Below are 8,829 nucleotides of genomic sequence, written 5' to 3'. Positions count from 1 at the left end.
AAAACCCAACTCTTTGATCTAACCAAAACTTGATTCCCCTCACATCCCAAAAACTGATCCCGACTCCATTACTGCCCTACCCAAAGCTTCCACCGTACCCAAACCAACCACCAACATCTACCGCCCGGTCCTTCACTTTCGACAACAACAACCAAGAAAGTTAAACAACCAAACACTTTCGATTAAAACACAACAACCCATATCAACGACATACACCAACAACGGTTCAAACAAAACCAATGAAATCCATTTACCCACAATCAATAATTCTAATAGTAACAACTTTATATCAATAGTATATAAATAATTAAAATCGATTAATATTCAAATCATTTTATCAATAGATTTGGGTTTCAATAGTGCACATAATAGTTCGAGAATAAAAGCGAAACAAAACGGAAAAACTTATATTTTTATTGAAGTTTTAAATAGGCTATAAGCCAATGTAAAAATCCAATAGTTCAATTGAATGATAAAAAAAAAAAAAAAACTCACCCTCAGTATCCCAAAAAGAATATATATAATAGAATGCCAAAAATCCAATCCAAGGCTAGCTAAGAGGTGCACAAATCCGCCCCTTTCTCTTTTCTTTCTTCTCTATGTAAAACTCTCCGTGTGAACTCCTATATGTGTTTATTTTTTCAAAACCCCCAAAAACAGGGAAGAGGGTTTATCCTCTTTACCCACGTTTTCTCTTTCCACTAATCTTTCCACTAATCTTTATCCTATTTGTTTTATTTTATTTATTCTTATTATTCTTTTTATAGTACTAAGAAATATACAAAAATATACGGGGTGTTATAGGACGTAAGGGATCAGAAATTAGCTTACCATTAAGACTTTGAAAAAGAATTTGGTGATATTTTTTTAAGGTCGGGTTTTTCTTAGGGCTAAAACATTGAGACTAATTCATACACCAAATTGTAACAAATTATTTTTCTGTGAGACTAGCAAGTATAATTCGACAAAGGCACACGTCTGGAAAACACTCTCAATCGCTAATTTTACCCTCGGCAATGTCAATGTTTACAATTAAACATGTTACATATTTGCATGCAACAATGACTACTGAAGGAGGTCTCAAAAACAAATAGTTATAATGGGCCACGTAAAAGCGGACACATAGCCACATAACTAGCTAAAGGGAAGTAAAGTATGGAAGGGGTAGGGGGTGTAAAAAAAAACCGTTGACCCATCATCCCGTAGGGTACCCGGTCTTTACCCACCACCCAAACCCCGACCGAAAATAGACCCGCTCAAAGCCCACCACCGTTTTATGTGGTTGGGCTATGGGTGTAGGTTATATACTCAAACCCGACCGATTACCATGTCAAAAAGTCGTTGACCCAACCCGGTTGACCCATTAATTTTTCAAGACTCTAACTATAATATTTTTGTATTTTGTGTATATTTTTTTTTTTTTAACTTTTGTAGGAATTTGAGAGATATGAATACAAACTTATGAGTTCAACATCAATTTCACATATTCAAGTTTGAACATTGGATAAATATCAAAATTTAAATTTAACTTTTCGAATTTTTGGAGAAGATGAATTATTAATCCTTATATTAATTTCAAATTCTTTTAGTTTATATTTTATTATTTTGTACCATAAATTCTCGCTCCTATTTTCATTTTATCATGTTATGGAAAATAATCAATTTACAAATAGATGGTAAATCACGGGAAAAAAGTTTCAAATTTAAAGATATGGTTTTTAGTTCAAGTTCAAGTTTTTTTATTTTTGTTTATTTTTTATCGATTGATTTTTTTCTCTATGTTGTGAATTGAAAATATATTACTTGCAGAATTAGAAAGTTTTTTTTTGGGTGAAATTGGGTTAAAATGATAATTTCCACCCGACCCGGATGACCCGCCCAAAACCCTCCCTGTAAGTTGACCCAACAGGTCGGGTGATGGTACTAAGACTTGACACTTCAACCCCGCCCCGCCCCGTCGGGGACCATAAGATTTGTATCCCCTAAACCCGCTCCGCCCCGACCCATCACTATTTAACCCGTAGTTGACCCGGCCTGCCCCGTATTACACCCCTAGGAAGGGGTCACAAAAAACAAAAGACCAACTAAAAATACAAAAGTCAAAGTGATTGCTGGAGGAATTATAACACATTTACACTATATGGTTTTTTGTTTTACTATCAAAATTTGAGGGTGAGCCAGGCCCCCTCCTAAAATTTTAAGAAAAAAAAATGAAATATATATATATATATATATATATATATATATATATATATATATATATATATATATATATATATATATATATATATGCAAGAATGAAATCTATGGCCCTGGCATAAAAAATATTCCCAATCATCATTCCCACAATTCCACAATTAGTTTCTACTCTAAATAAACTAGCTTAATAAATACTCCATCACTTTCGATCTCGTTTCTCGGTTCTCATGCTCCTAATGAATCGAAAGTAACAATCCATGATCTCGTCTTCTCATGCAGTCATGCTCTAACAGAGTAATAGTCCAACTCCATTACTCCAATAGCATCTGATTTAATTATTTCAATTTTCAAGGTAAATTTTGTTCTCTATATTTATATGGTTTTATATGTTCATTATCTAGCACACTTATTGAGTTATTGTGCTTTTTCTTCAATGTCAATGGAATTATGGGAATCACCCGAATCAAGGAATGAAAATATGGAATGGATGTAATGATTTACTAATTTATATAATCAATTGAACTATTGAAATACTTTGGCTGAGGAACAGGGTTGCCACACCCCAAATTCTCGGACAATTAAAAACATGAAATTATCCAAGATATAATTATCTATATCATCACCCTATTCAATAATCTTAAAACCTAGGATGGAACAAAACCTTAATAACCCATTATCAAACACAACAATAAAAATCTGAGATCAAGCTAGATCAAAAGAACAACTCTTCATTCATGAATTCACAATTACTAACCAACTCTATTTCATATGTTTCAAATCAAAACTTTACACTTCATAGAACTTATACTAGTAAGACTCCAAGAGCTTAATCTAAATCAAGCGTCTTCATCCATCAAGCATTCTACCATCTATGTTCCAAGAACACACCCGTTACAAAAATAAAGCAAACATGGGTCAACAAATTGAATTTGCTGGTATAAGTAAAACTAAAATAAAATATATAATACTACATTCAATCTTTCCAATAAATAAATATAATGTCACCAACCATTTCAACTTGAAAGACAAGATAGTTCCGTTTTTCCAAAACGGTTATGTAGTTCTTCCCAAGTAAGATTTCAAATCTCAATATCTAGTAAATTAATTTAATTAACATCTTACCTATATCTACTACGTGATAGGGTAGGATAACGTCTATGCATAAGATGTTAATAAGTCCTACCCACCTGCAAAACAAAGTTAGGTTTCCCAAACATAAACATTTAATTCATATCTCTACTTCACTCTCACAACAACCATGATAATACACAATCTGACATAATATATCACCAATATTAACATTCATGTTACATTCCTTCGTAAAAAATTATATGTACTCATATAATAATACACAACCAATCATATCCAACAACTCGCTCATACATAAAGCCAATATTTTACTTAAACCACTCGTCTACTTATGAGAACGGGAAAATTCTCACAACCAGGGAGTACATTCATCCCTTGTGAGTATCAATTCACACAAACCATGTATATATTTCTCATAAGAAATTATATACATCATAATACATAAATATTCATATGCAATAACTCTATCACACTAAAATCAATATTTTACTTTAATATCACTTGTCTTTTTATGAGATGAGGAAAATCACAACCAGGGAGTACATTCATCCTTTGTGAGTATCAACTCACACAAACCACGTATATATTTCTCATAAGAAATCATGTACATCATAATACATAAATATTCATATGCAATAACTCTATCACATATAAAATCAATATTTTACTTTACTTATTAATTATCTCGTTGACTCATTTATTAATAGACACTGCCCAACCTTTAGTTCCTACTCCACGATTTGCAATCACATATTTGCCAAATCACACATATCCGCGTGCCTTTCTCACACTAAGTACCACTACAAGACATATGTCGTCCCAAGCGGGGATATCGCCTCTAAGAAACATATTTTCATCTTGTAAACTCGTAACTTGTGAGTCATAACTATTTATGGGCTTTCCATACACATAATTATAGTCTCTTTTTGGCATAAAATATAACAGTCATTCATGACACATTCAATAAATACCTTAGGTCATTCCTGCCACATTAAAGGAATACCCCTCATAACACTAACATGCCATTCATGTCACATTCAATGAATACCTTAGGTCATTCCCGCCACATTCAAGAAATCCATACCTACATTCCCGTACACTTAAGAACCCAACCCACCCGCAAGGCGAATGCCTTAGTTCCTCTCTAAGGTGGCTTTTCACATGACATCATTAGTCATAAACATTTCATTTATTTTCTTTTTATCAAAGAGGTGGAGAGATCTAAAGATGTGGGCAACACATTAAAATTTCACAAGACTTTTACAACACTTGTTAACACCCAAGAGTTATCATTTATTATAATATTTTCATTATAAATTAAACATCGTCTCAATTAATAGAATTATTATTAAAGATTCCAAACACAATAACCAATCAACTCATTATCAATTATATAAATCATAGATATCAAAAGTTTCAATCATGAATAACGCATTAGTTAAATGCCTCATGAATATCTTTTAAACAACCACAATCACTTACACAATTAAATACTAATATGGTACACATATAGTTGTCACAATAACTAATATATAATATAGTGTAGTGGCTGTACTTTTCTCAAAGCTTTTTACGATATCCAAATCTTTCAAAATTGGAATCAAGCCTTCGTAGTTCTTATCAGCCACATAGTCAAAGTCAAATTCCATCAATGCCAATATACATAATTGCATCATACCACATAAAATCTTTATTAGATAGTGACAAATATGGTTATACAAGTTTCGACAACATCCTATTATTGGATTTGTCCACAAAGTTCAATATGTCAAAAGTCTAAAAAGTCAACGGTCAACAATGAACAGTCCTAGTCGACGATCAACAGTCAAAGTCGATGGTCAACAACAATTAACATGCCAAGGGTCAACAGGTCTACAAGTTCTAAACTGTCTAACCAAAACCCAAAGACGAAGGCCCAAAAGTCTTTAGCTTTCCCCAAGACCAACTTAAACAAACTTAAACCCACATGTTTATATTTTAAAAACAACTCAAGCCCACAAGTTACTATTTCAACCCAAGCCCAACTAAAAGAAATTAAAGCCCTGGAGCACTAGATCATAGTCTCCTTCTTCTTCCTCAAACAGCTCACACTACCACCGAATCAGCCACCACAACTCCCACTCACCACCACACTAAAACCGTTCGATTTTAAGCCCTACAAAAACCCAACTCTTTGATCTAACCAAAACTTGATTCCCCTCACATCCCAAAAACTGATCCCAACTCCATTACTGCCCTACCCAAAGCTTCCACCGTACCCAAACCAACCACCAACATCTATCCTTCAGTCCTTCACTCGACAACAACAACCAAGAAAGTTAAACAACCAAACACTCGATTAAAACACAACAACCCATATCAACCTGACATACACCAACAACAGTTCAAACAAAAACCAATGAAATCCATTTACCCACAATCAATAATTCTAATAGTAACAACTTTATATCAATAGTATATAAATAATTAAAATCGATTAATATTCAAATCTGTTTATCAATAGAGCTGGGTTTCAATAGTGCACATAATAGTTCGAGAATAAGCAGAACAAAACGGAAAAACTTATATTTTCGACAGAAGTTTTAAATAGGCTATAAGCCACGTAAAAATCCAATAGTTCAGTGAATGATAAAAAAAAAAAAATCTACTCACCTCTCGTATCCCGCAAAAAGAATATATATAATAGAATGCCAAAAATCCAATCCAAGGCTAGCTAAGAGGTGCACAAATCCGCCCCTTTCTCTCTTCTTTCCTCTCTATGTAAAACTCTCCGTGTGAACTCCTATATGTGTTTATTTTTTCAAAACCCCCAAAAACAGGGAAGAGGGTTTATCCTCTTTACCCACGTTTTCTCTTTCCACTAATCTTTCCACTAATCTTTATCCTATTTGTTTTATTTTATTTATTCTTATTATTCTTTTTATAGTACTAAGAAATATACAAAAAATATATCTGAGGTGTTATAGGGCGTAAGGGATCAGAAATTAGCTTACCATTAAGACTTTGAAAAAGAATTTGGTGATATTTTTTTAAGGTCGGGTTTTTCTTAGGGCTAAAACATTGAGACTAATTCATACACCAAATTGTAACAAATTATTTTTCTGTGAGACTAGCAAGTATAATTCGACAAAGGCACACGTCTGGAAAACACTCTCAATCGCTAATTTTACCCTCGGCAATGTCAATGTTTACAATTAAACATGTTACATATTTGCATGCAACAATGACTACTGAAGGAGGTCTCAAAAAACAAATAGTTATAATGGGCCACGTAAAACAGACACATAGCCACATAACTAGCTAAAGGGAAGTAAAGTATGGAAGGGGTAGGAGTGTAAAAAAAAACCGTTGACCCATCATCCTGTAGGGTACCCGGTCTTTACCCACCACCCAAACCCGCACCGACCCGAAAATAGACCCGCTCCGCCCCGCCACCGTTTTTATGTGGTTGGGCTATGGGTGTAGGTTATATGCTCAAACCCGACCCGTACCATGTCAAAAGTCGTTGACCCAACCCGGTTGACCCGCACAATTTCAAGACTCTAACTATAATATTTTTGTATTTTGTGTATATTTTTTTTTAACTTTTGTAGGAATTTGAGAGATATGAATACAAACTTATGAGTTCAACATCAATTTCACATATTCAAGTTTGAACATTGGATAAATATCAAAAATTTAAATTTAACTTTCGAATTTTGGAGAAGATGAATTATTAATCCTTGTATTAATTTCAAATTCTTTTAGTTTATATTTTATTATTTTGTACCATAAATTCTCGCTCCTATTTTCATTTTATCATGTTATGGAAAATAATCAATTTACAAATAGATGGTAAATCACGGGAAAAAAGTTTCAAATTTAAAGATATGGTTTTTAGTTTAAGTTCAAGTTTTTTTATTTTTGTTTATTTTTTATCGATTGATTTTTTTCTCTATGTTGTGAATTGAAAATATATTACTTGCAGAATTAGAAAGTTTTTTTTTGGGTGAAATTGGGTTAAAATGATAATTTCACCGACCCGGGATGACCCCAAAACCCTCCCTCCTAAAGTTGACCCAAACAATTCGGGTGATGGATGTAAGACTTGACACTTCCACCCCTTTAGCCCGCCCCTCATAAGATTTGTATCCCCTAAAAACCCGCCCCATCCATTTATTTAACCCGTAGTTGACCCGGCCTGCCCCGTATTACACCCCTAGGAAGGGGTCACAAAAAACAAAAGACCAACTAAAAATACAAAAGTCAAAGTGATTGCTGGAGGAATTATAACACATTTACACTATATGGTTTTTTGTTTTACTATCAAAATTTGAGGGTGAGCCAGGCCCCCTCCTAAAATTTTAAGAAAAAAAAAATGAAATATATATATATGCAAGAATGAAATCTATGGCCCTGGCATAAAAAATATTCGAAGTCCAGTCATCATTCCCACAATTCCACAATTAGTTTCTACTCTAAATAAACTAGCGAATAAATACTCCATCACTCGATCTCGTCTTCTCAGTTCTCATGCTCTAACAGACCGAGTAACAATCCGCAATCTCGTCTTCTCATGCAGTCATGCTCTAACAGAGTAATAGTCCAACTCCATTACTCCAATAGCATCTGATTTAATTATTTCAATTTTCAAGGTAAATTTTCTTCTCTATATTTATATGGTTTTATATGTTCATTATCTAGCACACTTATTGAGTTATTGTGCTTTTTCTTCAATGTCAATGGAATTATGGGAATCACCGAATCAAGGAATGAAAATATGGAATGGATGTAATGATTTACTAATTTATATAATCAATTGAACTATTGAAGTGCTGTGAGGACAGTCCACACAGACGACCAGATGAGGCCCCGGAAGTTGGTTTCTTGTTTTCATGTTTATCATTTCATTTCAATACTTGTTATTTAATATTGTTATTCCAATCTACTTGTTCTAAACTTTATTGTCATTTAATCTCAAGAACACTAGTAACATCAATAAGTGTAATTTGGTGATAAAATTATTTCATTTTCTCTTATTTTCTTTCATGTTTTAATCTTACACAATTTCATTATTTTCAAGGTTTTTCTTTCTTTAATACTAGTCTTTCAATACTCATTAGAATAAATAGAAGAAAAAAAAAAATGAGTAAGAAAAGTTAAAACGTTATTGTTTTTACTCATCAATCATTCTTCCCATCAAACTTCAAACACTCATCACTATATTAATACTGCAGAGTTTGTGAAGCTTGGTTTGAGTTCTTTTGGTGAATCCCCACTCTTCCTGCATAGATTTCTATATCTCTCTTTGATTGGGCATAGGTATTTATCGTGTCCTATCATTCCACATTGATAACAGAACAGAGGTAGTCGTTCATACATGAACTTGACGACTACTACCGGGTCATTATTGATTTTGAGTTCTGCCTCCTTTGTTAGTTGTTCCTAGCTTGACGTTTAGTTCCACTTTGACTCTCCCTACTGGGTAATTGCAATCCTAACAGAAATGACTATGATGGATAGTAGAGAAGATGGATATAGATCTTGACTCGAAAGGATTTT

This window comes from Coptis chinensis, chromosome 7, assembly GCF_015680905.1.
Source record: "Coptis chinensis isolate HL-2020 chromosome 7, ASM1568090v1, whole genome shotgun sequence".
Lineage (NCBI taxonomy): Eukaryota > Viridiplantae > Streptophyta > Magnoliopsida > Ranunculales > Ranunculaceae > Coptis > Coptis chinensis.
The sequence above is the reverse complement of the archived record's forward strand: the minus strand, read 5'-3'. Positions refer to the sequence as shown.